This window comes from Periophthalmus magnuspinnatus, chromosome 14 (assembly GCF_009829125.3).
Source record: "Periophthalmus magnuspinnatus isolate fPerMag1 chromosome 14, fPerMag1.2.pri, whole genome shotgun sequence".
NCBI classification, from domain to species: domain Eukaryota; kingdom Metazoa; phylum Chordata; class Actinopteri; order Gobiiformes; family Gobiidae; genus Periophthalmus; species Periophthalmus magnuspinnatus.
This window is the reverse complement of record NC_047139.1, coordinates 7,321,721-7,334,778: the sequence shown is the minus strand read 5'-3', so window position 1 is coordinate 7,334,778 and position 13,058 is coordinate 7,321,721. Positions and strand designations below refer to the sequence as shown.

The following is a 13,058-nucleotide window of genomic DNA, read 5'->3' as shown; positions in this document are numbered from 1 at the left end:
TACACCCGGTTTTAAACATCATTTCATAGCGTGCCACCACCCCTGAACCAAGTGGCACGCAACACTACTGGAGACAAATGCATGGATACATCTCTCCAAGTCTGGTTTTGACAGTAAACCTTTGATTTTTGCAATGTTTTTAGATGCTAAAAAGATGTTATTGATGTAATGTGGCTGTTAAAGTCTGAGTCTATTATTACCTCAAGATTTCAGGTTTTCATGTTTTTGTATTATTGTGTTTGGTGGGATAGGACTGACAGTTATGTAAATTTCATTTTGATCAGTGAAAGTGGAATTATTACCAACACTTTTACAATATTATTTGGATGCTATTATAAAAATACTTTTGAGAATGACGTGCCACCCTGAAACGAGATATCAAATGAAAAAGACTTTAGTCCAGTTGTAATCGTGGGGATTCATGTCTGTTATCCTTGCTTCCTTTAAAGTATGAAATGTACTGCATATTATTTGCATTTTCCCTCTGAACATGTGACTAACCAGTGGTTCAGAAAGCGATTATGAAGCAGAACCAAGTGAACTCAGTAAATGTTCAAATGTATTTCTTTCTTCTTTCATAAAACTGACAGAGTGCTTCCTGTTTTCAGCCGCACTCCTGCTGAGAAAAAACATCAAGAGTTCACGTCTCTGCTGCTGCTGTTTAGAATTGTTCAATGGAGCATCTTCTGAGAATCTGCATAACACACACAAACACACAAACAGGAGGATTTGAACTGACTGCGGAGGCTTGTCTTATGTGAGCAAATGTTAATAGCAATAAGCAGTTTCAAGGGGATGTGTTATATAAACTGGACTTTTATGAGTTTTTAACCATGTTTTAATGGTGTTATATTGTGACTGATTCATGCGTGTTTGAGTAATTCCGCAGAGTCACATGCGTTTGAGGTTTGAGCGCTCAGAAAATTCCAGTTTTCATCTATCGAATAACTCCAGGTCACGCATGAGCTTCAGAAATTACAACGATATAAATGGTCACGTTTTTATATAGCGCTTGTCCACCTTCAAGACGCTCAAAGCACTTTACCTGTCTTGCCCAGGGACAATAACAACTGGATTCATCTGTGGGAGCTGGAATCGCACCGTCAGCGGATCTACTCGCTCAACCAACGATTTATGATTTATGTCGAGGGTGCGATTCAAACCGCAAACCTTCAGAACAGTGGATAAACGCTCTACCAACTGAGCCACTGTCACCAAGAAAAGAACAGAAAACCAGGTAAATGAGAATTTGCTGCTTGCTACAGCGAAACGCCACCAGTTCTGCAGTTTTGACCAGGAAGTTAATTGATGTTTTTCTATCACTAAGCAGATTTAGATCAATATTAAGGTTTACAATGAACAAAATGTAAATAATCCTCTATATATTGTCAAGATCCTAGTCTGTCCTGTCTTTCTTGTGCCGTTTTCCCCCTCCCTTCTGTGTCAGAGCCTGGAGCTGGGCGGAGATTCTGGCTCCAGATCGTCCACGTAACCACAGTGGTACATCTCTGCTTGGCTCAGTCTGACGTTTTTGCATTTGCTACTCTTTTCTAAGTTGGATGTTTTTTTGCTCCTCGTCAGATCCCGCTCCCTGGACCCGCTCAGCTCCTCTGTCTCCGACCCAGCTCTCCACGATCACGAATCTAGCTTCATTTGCACATTTCCAGCTGCAACATTGTTAAACTGTTCCCTGAGTTCTGTATCTTTGTGAGTCGTTACAACACATATGTACAAAGGCACTGAAGTAAATGCGTAACCGGAGTAATACCAAAACCTACGTGAACGACTAAAGATGGATGTTGGTCTGGTTGAACGAAGCCAGAAATGCATCTTTCAAACGTGCACTTTAACATTATACATACATAGATACAATACGTTGATGAAATTACCCTGAATTGACGTACAGGAAGTGAAAGGTTTAGATTTACTTGGTCTAAAATATCTTTGGACTCGCACAATTATGTATTTTGACAAAAGAACGCCGTGCAATTTTCTCATAACACAAAGGATAAGAAGCGCTCAGTACTGTACGTATTCTGATAAATTCTATTGTGTCATTTGTCGCCATTCATTTCGTCTGTTTGGAAACACAAAACGCTGCTTATGCCAGAAATCTACCTAATCTCCGTTCCACTTCCAAACTAATCCTCTTGAGCGGAGTCCTTGTAACTGTATTGTACACGCCGGTGCATCTGAAAGGATTATTTGTGGAGAATCGGAGCACTGAACTCGGAGCGGCATCAAATGAAGCGCACCCCAGAGGCTTCACAACATCAACATATTCTGTATTAGCATTTGCATAAGTCATTTCACACTCATTACCAGATTAAATAATGCGGGATTTTTACAGAGCTGTGAGAAAAAAAGAGCGGACGTTTTATTGACCATCTAAAAGGGCAAACGTGCATCAAAGGCCAAAGAGCGGTCCCTAAGAACTGTCTCCGTAATTGAAATTTCTAAAGAACGTTTACCGTACTCTGGAATATAAGAGTTACCGCACAGTGAGAGCTTAAATATTAGTTGAAAAGGTGCATTATGTGACTTTTCTGATGGAGGTTAGAGATGTTACTGCTTTGTCTGGATTTAAAACTGAAAAATCTGTGTGACATTTATTTAAATGCTGGTGTGTGTGAAAAACATGCAACTTGGCCCGCTTGTTTCTATGGAGATAGATACGTTTAATGCCTTACTATGGATAATTCTAGGCCACGCAATAACATCTCCATGCAGGAAGTGAACGTCCATCATCAAAGTTGCATAAAGAAGCAGTAGATTTCTGAATTGGCTTAGAACGGAGTCGACACACTCTAATATTTGGTTGGACCGCGTTTAGCTTTCGCGTTTGCTGTGGCATTGTTTCGATTTCGCTTCTGCAACGTCACAACATTTATTTCCATCCAGTGTTGCATTAATTTTCCACCAAGATGTTGCATTGATGCTGGTCGAGTCTGACGCTGCACAAAGCTTCTCCAGCTCATCCCAAAGATTCTCAATGGGGTTAAGGTCTGGACTCTGTGGTGGACAATCCATGTGTGAAAATGATGTCTCTGTCTCTTTCTGCTTCTCCCTCTCTCTGCTTCTATTTCTCTCTCTCTGTCTCCCTCTCTCTCTCTTCCTCTCTCTGTGTGCATCTCTCTCTTTGTCTCTCCCTCTCTGCTTCTATTTCTCTCTCTCTCTCTGCTTCTCTTTCTCTCTCCCTTCTCCCTCTCAGCCTCCCTTTCTCTCCCTTCTTCTCCCTCTCTCTCTCTCTCTCTCTCTCTGTCTCTCTCTGTGCTCATGCTCTCTGAACCACTCTTTCATGACTCATGTTTCACAGCAAGAAAGTTCCTGTTTTGATTCCTGCCTTTCTGAGTGGAGTTTGCATATTCTCCTCATGTCTAAGTGGGTGTCACGCAGGTAAAACTGAACCAAAATGCAACACAAAGAATCCAGACAAACGTAGGTCTTAGTAAATCCAACTGAGAGTCTTAATATGACAAATCAGGCAATAAACAACTGAGCAATCAAAGTCTTATAATATCAACTAAAATCTCTTTCACTTTGAGGAATCAATGTTGGAAACAGGCTGGGAAAATAAACTCGGAAACAGGTCCCTTAAACGGGAATTAATGCAGATGTAGATTCACAGAAATGCAAACGACCGAGTAGATAAAAAAAAAAACAAGCTTGAGTGTCTGTCTTGATGAACAATCTAGCAAAGACTTAATGAGTAGAGGGAGGATATATAGACTACACTGCGACGATTAGGAAATGAGTGGCATCTTCAGAGAAAAGAGGGACCAAAACAGGCTGGGAAATGGAGCTGGACTGGGGATAAAGGCAGACGATATGGAGGAGTTCAAGCGCTCATTGAACTTTATGTCTGAAGAGTTGGCAAAGTTAACATCGCAACAGGAGCGGCTGCTCAAACTCGTGGATGAAGTAGCTACCCTGAAAACTATGATGAGTGAAAAGGACAAAAGGATTACTTTCTTGGAACAGTGAGTCGATGAACTGGAGCAGTAAACACGGAGAGAGGACTTGATCATCTCGGGGCTGGAGACTCAACCTACGCACGGGCGGCAGCTAACGGCGACACCTCAGAGGACGCGCCAAGAGGAGAGCTGCTGTCACTGGAGCAAGAGGTGGTGGATTTTTTGAACAGTAAGAGAATCAACATCTGTAAAGAAGCTATTTCGATTTGTCACACGCTACCCAGAAAGTCAGAGAAAATAAGACCTGCTATTGTAATACAGTTTATTAGCAGGAGCATGAAAAACGATGTCGTAATACAGGCTTGGAAACTAAAGGGCACAAATGTGTTTATAAACGAACATCATACAAAGAAAAATGGAGGCATCGCGAGGGAAGCAAGACTGTTGAGAAAGCAGAGGAAAATAACTGGGACATGGACACGCAATGGCAATGTGTGGATAAGAGACAACGAAGGAGCATCAAGGATGATCAGGGACTTGAAAGAACTTGAGAAGTATAAAAATGGACATTGAAAGAGGAAGATAACGGCCGAGAAGGACTGTCAACATGGACCAAAGGAGAAGTAAGGTTGGATACACACAGTTATGGTCTTAAAACACACTAAATAGTTATATGGACATTAATATTGACACAAATGAGGAAGATAAAATCTATGATATTGAATCTGATGTCGCACATAAGTTATTAACACCTGGAGAATGTAATTATTTTACAGTTCAACAGTTTAACGCTAGAACAGACAAGGTCTCAGATAAAGCATTTTCCATCATTCACCTCAATAGTCAAAGTTTGAAATATAAATTGAATAAAATTAAAGAGCTGTTCAGTGATTTTAAACACGCCTTTAAAGTAACTGCAGTTACTGAAAGTTGGTTAAAGGACATACATATTGATAAAGTACAGATTGATGGTTATAACATGTTTTATATAAACAGGGTTAATAAAAAAGGAGGCGGTGTTGCCCTCTATGTGGATGTAAATCTAAAGTGTAAACTGGTTCAACAAAAAACGATAAGTGGGAGTGACTTGATGGAAATGCTTAGCATAGAAATCATTAATGACAATGGGAAAAACGTATTAATTAGTTGTGTGTATAGACCGCCTGGGGCTGGTGTTGACTTATTTACAGATCAGATCCTTGAAATGTTTGAGAACGTTAACAAATCAGTTTTTTATGTGGTGACTTTAACATAGACCTGGGAAATCAAGCAGCAACAAATGTGTTTCTGAATTATATGGAAACAGTTGGTCTATGCCCGATCATGCAAAATTGTATAACTAATAAATAACTGTATAATAATAATTGTATAACACATTGATTGTTCCATATATGACATACTGCATTGAAGTGTGGGGAAGTGCTTGTAAAACCTACATTGAACCAGTTTTTCTTTTACAGAAGCGTGCTATTAGAATTATCAATGGAAGTGTTTATAGGGCACATACAAATCCAATTTTTATTCGATTAGAAATGTTGAAATTTTAACGAATTGGTGGAATATCGCATTCTCAAAACCATGTATAAAGCTCATCAAAAAGTATTACCAGAGAAGTTGCAAAATAGATTTCTAAAGAGAGAAAGTAGATATCAATTAAGAGGAACTGATTTATTTTCTAAGCCAGAGTTTAGAACAAAACCAAAGGAAAGACGTATTTCAATCAAGGGAGTCAGTCTTTGGAACAGTCTTGAAAGTAATATTAAAGAATCCAAGTCCATTTATATGTTTAAGAAAAGCTTGAAATTATCATTATTAAGAAAGTATATAACTGCTATGTGACAGGATGATTTTGTGTTTGTTTTTTTTTTGTAAAGTAGCTGCACATCTAAGTTTGATTTTGTATAATGTAACAGGAAGTGAATAAGAGTCAGAGTTGATAAGGGGCAGATATTATAAGCTCTTGTTTCTTTCTGTGCCCTTTCATTCATTTATCATAATTGTACAAAAGCTGAAATACTGTATGCAGATATGTTGCATTGATTTGTTTTGTTTTAATGAATGAAATAAAATATTAAATTGAAAGAAATTGAAATTAAAGTGCACCTTAACCTGACATACATTAAAGGCTGTTCCATGTCAACCATTCATCCTATTTCTTTCAGTGAGTAAGTTCTCTGTGATGTGTTTTCATTTTATCGAGGTTTGACCGCAGCACAAATCGTTCACTAGCGCAGAACTTATAGATATGTCAGAGGATCAAGACAGTCTGTAACCTTTTCCAACAAACAGTTTTTGCCTAAATGACAAATAACAGTTTCTTTAGATGAGAAGAAGACTCCATTCAGATGTTTGTACCTAATAATGACCATTTGGGATTTATTTATTTAATTATTATTTATTTATTTATTTATTTATTTATTTATTTATTTATTTATTTATTTATTTATTTATTTATTTATTTATTTATTTATTTATTTATTTATTATTGTTATTATTATGTTTTATTTTAATTTATTTTTTTTTTACATAAATTCTGTAGCACTCATATGATTATATTTTTCAAGTTTGCTGAATCTTCTTGACTTGACTCTGATGAAAATGCGAAGTGACTGAAACCTGCTTAAAATTTTATGAACGTGACTTGGGATTTATTTCCAATCAACTTTTCATTTTGACTTTTTGTTTAAATTCTGTTGTTATTTTATTGTAAGTCAAGTTTGCTAAACCTTCTTGACTCATAACCTGACATTCACCAAAATGCAAAGTGACTGAAACCTGCTTAAACTTTTATGACCGTGACTTGGGATTTTGAGCTGGGGCTGTCTCTTCCACATTTGTCAAAGTGTCAGACACTTCAGACGAAGTTCGGAGCTTTTCTCGATTAAAATAATGGATCTTTATTCACACTATTCTGAACCTTCTTCCCCGACCAATCCATCTGAGAGGCTGAAAGCGTGCGGTTTGTGAAGGGGCGCAGTAATTCACATCGGGAAATATGGAAACCCCAAAGACCCATAATAATGAAGTGTGAGGTACATAAAGCAAATATGGTAATGAGAAAGAGCGAGTGTGGAGTGAAGTCAGTCAGTGTTTAAAGTTATGATCTGAATATTATTTAAGACAAAAACAGTTTATTAATGCGCTGAAATGGGATTGGTGGAATGTCGTGATTCCTAAATTGCGCTTCCACTCGTTGCCTATAGATTCTGTGGACTGTAACCACCATCTTTGCCTTGCTTCGTAAATTTAAAGGCATGCGTTTAAAATTGAATCAGACCCGTTATACTCCTGAGTTTCACTGTCGTCTTAAAGCAACACCGCATAACTTTTTGGAGGTGGCACGTTACACATAATTCTGTGGAAAGATTAAGTTATAACCATATTTTGTGACGTTCTTCAGGCGGACGGAGGTCATACTTTTCTTTTCTTTTACATATTGTGTCGTACTGTGGGATATTATAGCCAAAGGAACAGGATTTCCATAGAGACAAGGAGGTAGAGGTCCCCTTCAAGGACAAATAAGAGTCAGGTTTGAAGAGGTTTAACCGAACTTGCAGTAAGGATACATGTTTTCGTGCAATAAAAACATCCAAATTGAACAATAAAAAAGCAACTTAATGAAGCTTGGTCCATATTACCATGATTTGACTTCATCCCCCATGAAACAAAGAAGTTAAACGAGTTGGACGACAGTAGCTCAGTTGGTCGAGCGTTCATCCTTCGATCTGAATGTTGGTGACGTTATGGCTTTCTTTACCTTATGTCAAGATCCCAGTTTGTCCTGCGTTTTTTTTTTTTTTTCTGCTGTTTTCCCCTCTACTTGGCTCAGTCTCATGTTTTGCGTTTGGTACCTTTTTCTAAGTTGGATGTTTTTTTGCTCCTCGTCAGATCCCAGCTCCTCTGTCTCCGACCCAGCTCTCCACGACCAGCACAAACCTCACACCCTCCGACCCAGTTCACTTCGCTCGGTGTGGATTACTTCGTCTCTGACCCCGCTGCCCACGATCCGCCCAAGGACTACTGCAAACAACCCCACTACTATCTTCTAATACCTTCATTTGCACATTTCAATCTGTAAAACATTGTTAAACTGTTCCAAGTTCTCTATCATTGTCAGTCGTTACAACACCTTGAATCTTTACCTGTATTGTTACGGATCTTTTTGACCAAACCTTTGTGAATACCATCTGTTGTTATGCACGGGCGTATCTCTTGTTTGTGCATCTAGCGGCCTCCAAACACTTTAACTAGACTAAACTGGTACAATTGTTTCGATGGTATAAATACACTATATGTATTTTCATTTGTCAGTGGAGGGCGACACGACACTCCTCGAGACAACAGCTCTTTGACGATTCTTCACAACTGATTCATAATAAACCAGACTTTTCGATACAAGACGACTTCTCTGTTGATTTTATATAATTTTTTAGGGTTTTTACGATAAAAAAGTCTCAACATTAGAAAAAAAACATCATGGTAGAGCGGTCGGATCCACTGACTCACAGGTTGGCGATGCGATTCCCGCTCCCACAGAACAATACTGTTGTTGTGTCCTTGGGCAAGACACTTAACCCACCTCGCCCCCCAGTGTCTGTGAATGGGTGAGTGGTTCCTTAATGTAAAGTACTACATAAGAATTGGACCATTTGACCATTAATAAAACACCACAACTTATTTATCCATTTACTGTTTGATAAAATAACGGGAACGCCTTGGGGGTCCCACCGGAGGAGCTGGAGGACGTGTCTGGGGTGAGGGAAGTCTGGGAGTCCCTGCTTAGACTGCTGCCCCCGCGACCCGGCCCCGGATAAGAGGAAGAAAATGGATGGATGGATGTTTGATAATAGCATTTATATTACAACACCATCACTTACTACTTCATCTTTCATTCATTTTTGTTCTTGACTTTGAGGTATCCCTTTCCCCCCTGGACCCCTCCCACCCCGTAGCCTCTGAACCCCCAAGACCAACCTGACTTTTCATCCTCTCTTTCATCATCCGGAGCTTATACACCCCATTCACCGCAGTCATCTCAGCGTGAACGTTTAACTCCGGTCGTTTTTTTAGTTTTTTTTTTTACGAGGGCCAAACAAATCCTGCAAATGAGAAACCCTCGTGTGCTAAACTTAAGCAAAGTAATTATTGTGTGTATGCCAGTTCTTTTGATCCCGGGCCCAACCCCCCCACCTCCTCTACCCTCCGCGCTTTCCCCCCGCGGCACACTTAAGTGATTTATTTGCTGGTAATTTGTTGTCTCGTTCCAAGCAGATGGAGGCACTGAGGCTTCTGTTCCTTCTTTGCTGCCTGCTGGCCGTGCCTTTAGCTCCAAATATAGTCGCTGAAAATGGTGTGTTATGAGCGCTCCGGCAGTAATGGTGACGGGGCGACTTAACGGTTGGGCATTGGTTTACAGGTTCTCAAACTTTTCACAGCAACGGATTTTTGCATATGCTGGCACCCACTTGAGAAATGATAAATTATGACAGCCAGTTTTCAATGATCCACTTCTGAATGAAATGGGTTTGCATTGGTTTAGTGGATGAAATAACGAAAACGAGATCGACTGAAATGAGATTGTAACAAGAACTGATAAAAACCTGCATAAATTATACTTCTTTTTCCAATTTACCTCCCAAAAGCACTGTTAAATGAGTGTTTAAACTGTCAGAAAAAGTATTCATTGTGCATAAATTGCCCCTGCATTTTGGTTTGATGACGTAGATAGAGGGACTACTTTTTCGAACTTAGTGCTACGGTTCATCATTTGCGTTTTAAGGTCACGTAGCTCTAACTTTACGGTGACGCAGTATGACTTTTTATATTTATTGTGATATTAGAGAGAATACGAACCATAAAAGACATAAGACATTTTGACTTGAAGGAAAAGGAAGCACATAAGTCCAGGTTTAAAGGGTGAGATGAGACGATAAGAATGGCATCTGTTCTTATATGTGTGCGTATGGGTTGATAAGTAATAAAACAGAAACAGAAAGTTGAAAAAATAAGAAGGAAAGGGCAGAAAATTTTGAAAAAAAAGAGAAAAGTTGAGTGTGGTTCCAGTTTTCATTTCATTTCCTTTTCTTTTTTTAATATCCTCCCTTTTCTCCTTCCTTCCCTCTCCTTCCGTGGCCCCTTTGTTTCGTTTGTTAATAGTTTTTGGGTTTTTTTTTTTGCCAGATAAGGACAGCGAGCCTTCTTCCTGGCCACACCTTGACCCTTGACCTTTTTTTTTTTTACCTTTTCCTGCACCTCCTTTTCATACACTGTGTCCTTTTTATTGTTTAATAATCAGTTGAATTGATATCAACCCCTTAAAGTGCTTGATTTTTCTCCTCATTTTGCCCCAGCACAGATGTATCATAAAAATAGCTCTTGAGGTTAAACTAAGTCTGCATCTACTTAAGTGTTTTATGATCCAGTAATCAGGAAGTGCACATTAGCATGCTAGCTGTTAATAGCTTTAATGTGATGGCAAAACTTCGCTCTGGCCTCTGAAAGTTGGGAAAAGCTCTTATGCTCTTTTGCATTACAGTGAATAATTTGGATGCTCGAAATAGATAAGATAAGCAACAAATAACTCACTGCAAACTGTTTAAAATGAAGCACTGTAGTTCTGTATTGCACATTTTTAAGACAGTAAACACAGGTATAAGCTCTAAGTAAAAGTTAAAGAACACAAAAATATGGATATGTATTTAAATTAAGATAAATTCCATTGGCCAGGCCTGTCACGACAATTATCATATCTGATCGTTCACTCGAACAACATATTTGTGGACTCAAAATGTATCATGTGTATAATTTATTTGCAAAAGTTGGGAGATGTTGGGTATTTCAAGCTTGAAAAAGTAACTTCTGTGGCTAATTATTGCTTCATTCTGCGTTTTATTTGTTGCAGCTTAGGCTTTTTAATGAGACCGTTTATTTAAAAATGGTTCACTAGGATTATTTCGCATTTTTGTATCTCTGTAACAATTTATCGTGCTTCAAAATGTGTTATCGTGACAGTCCTACTCCTTGCACTGCCCAAGGGGGATGGGGGAAGCTTAAGGGGGCACTAGCCTCCCTTGGACTGGTCAGTGCACCCCTGTAGCTCCCACAAAGATTTTTGCCCAACTTGACTAAAAATGTTGCTCAAAATGAGACTCCAATACAAAATAATTCCACGTTAACCCATTATAAATCACTACCGGGTGTTATCTACATTTAAACTGGTTTAAAACAGCAAAACAAACATGGTGGCGGATGTGGGCGTCGTTAAAAAGCTCTAAATGAACATGTTAAGTGAGCATCCACATTGAAAACCACATTGAGCACACCTCCAACCAAAAATATCTGGCACCGCCCCTGCCCTAATTGCTGCATTCCTCAAAGCAAACTCTGAAGTAACAGCAGTGAAGCTTTCTTTTAACTCTCTTGTTGTGTGTAGCTAGACCTGCTATTAAATCCTCGCCTCTATACTGCGGATCGGGCCGGCTAAACAGCGGAGCGATAGGAGCCTGGCAGCTGTGTGGTCTGAAGAGGATTTGAAAGGACAGCCCTGATAGAATAAAGTGAATGCTCGAGCAGAAGTGGCACAGACCTGTTTACACCAGTTATCTGCAGGACTGCCGACTTCTTAATGTCCCTAACTACTCTATTGGGAGTCGGTAAGAGCACTGTGACTCAGAGAGAGGACACTTGATAGTTGTTAGAACCGAGAGTTTGTTAGAAAGGCACTTCAAAGGTTTATCTAAGGGACAGAGTATTGGTTGAGCAGTGATTTTGAAAACTTTCAGAGCAATAACTTGAGAGATTGCGGTTGTACTTGCGCTATATATTTTCTATATCACTCCTGCTACTTAGTAAGGAGGATGCTGGTTAAATATTTTATGTTCTTTTTACAATTCTGCACGTTTACGCATTTACTTGATACTAAACTACGCAAAATACTCTCCTGAGCTTTAAGCCATGTTATAATGTTGTTACCTCTTCAAAAACACACCTAGAGTTGTGTTTTGTTTCATTCACACATGTTTAAGTAACACTTTATTATTAGTCTGTCCACATCTCTAAAGCTCAAAACGCTCTGTTCCACCTTGTGATGTCATGAAGTGGTAGTTTTCGCTACTTTTTACCTTTAGTTCAGTAGAGATTGGTAATTCCAGGAGCTGAAATGATCCAAATGATTCTAGTGAAGGTGTATAGAGTTTAAAAACACAGTGGAGCACTTCCTGTATTACCACATGATGACATCACAAGGTGGAACAGAGTGTTTTCTGTTTGAGAGAAGAACTCAGCCTAAATATGCAGGATTTGTGTGTTAAACATGTGTGAATGAAACAAAAACAATTCCAGATATGTTTGTGATGAGGAGACGACATTATAACAGATCAGAAAATAGTGTAGGGAAAAAAATCTGATTTAAACGTTTTGGTTCGTAATTACCCTGTCAGGATTAGGGTTTTTTGTGTGTTTTTTGTGCTGTCCTTCCCCCTCTCTTCCATGTCTGTGCCTGGAGCTGGACGAAGGCTCTGGCACCACCTCCGCACACCTGCATCTGATCAAGTAATCAAGCCTTCAGCTGCGGAGTACTAAGAAACTGAGGGATCCTACACTGTCTTGTCGTCTTCGGTATTTCCATCTCCACCTCCGACCCAGCTCACCTCGAATGTCACGAACACCTCCGCCTCTGACCCAGCTCACCTCGACCGGTACAAACACCTCCGCCTCTGACCCAGCTCACCTCGACCGATACGAGCACTTCCACCGCCAACCTAGCTCGCCTTGACCAGTACTGATAGGTTTACAACCTATATTAGAGTTCAAAAGAGAAGAGAAGACAAGAGAGATTATTTTGTCTCAATATTGAGGAGAAAGAGCGGAGAGGCAAAAAAACCCAGTTACAAACCACCACCCTCTCCGTCTTTCACCTCTTTTATTAAAGTTAGGAAACCCTAGTTACATACACATACTCTAAAAGGGGGGGGGGGGCAAGCAGTGTAAAAACATATGACGAAATTCACAGAGAAATGCTTTTGCATTTCCAGAAGGTCACAAAACATCCTCCCATGATGTTTCTGTTTAGGTTTCCCCGTGACCTTCTTCCCGTGGGATCCTGCACTTTCAAAAGACATTTTCTGCAAGACTCAAGAACAATCA

The 13,058-nt window shown here is 39.5% G+C and overlaps 1 protein-coding gene across 1 annotated transcript in view; it reads right to left on the bottom strand.

Annotated features, from left to right (window-relative positions):
* The window catches only part of LOC117381115 (leucine--tRNA ligase, cytoplasmic), a 118,104-nt gene extending 105,289 nt beyond the window's left edge, over positions 1-12,815 (bottom strand). The window contains exon 1 of the mRNA XM_055226968.1: positions 12,811-12,815. The gene's annotated coding sequence lies outside the window, so the exon portion shown is untranslated. The remainder of the gene's footprint in view (positions 1-12,810) is intronic.
* Positions 12,816-13,058: the final 243 nt, after the last annotated feature.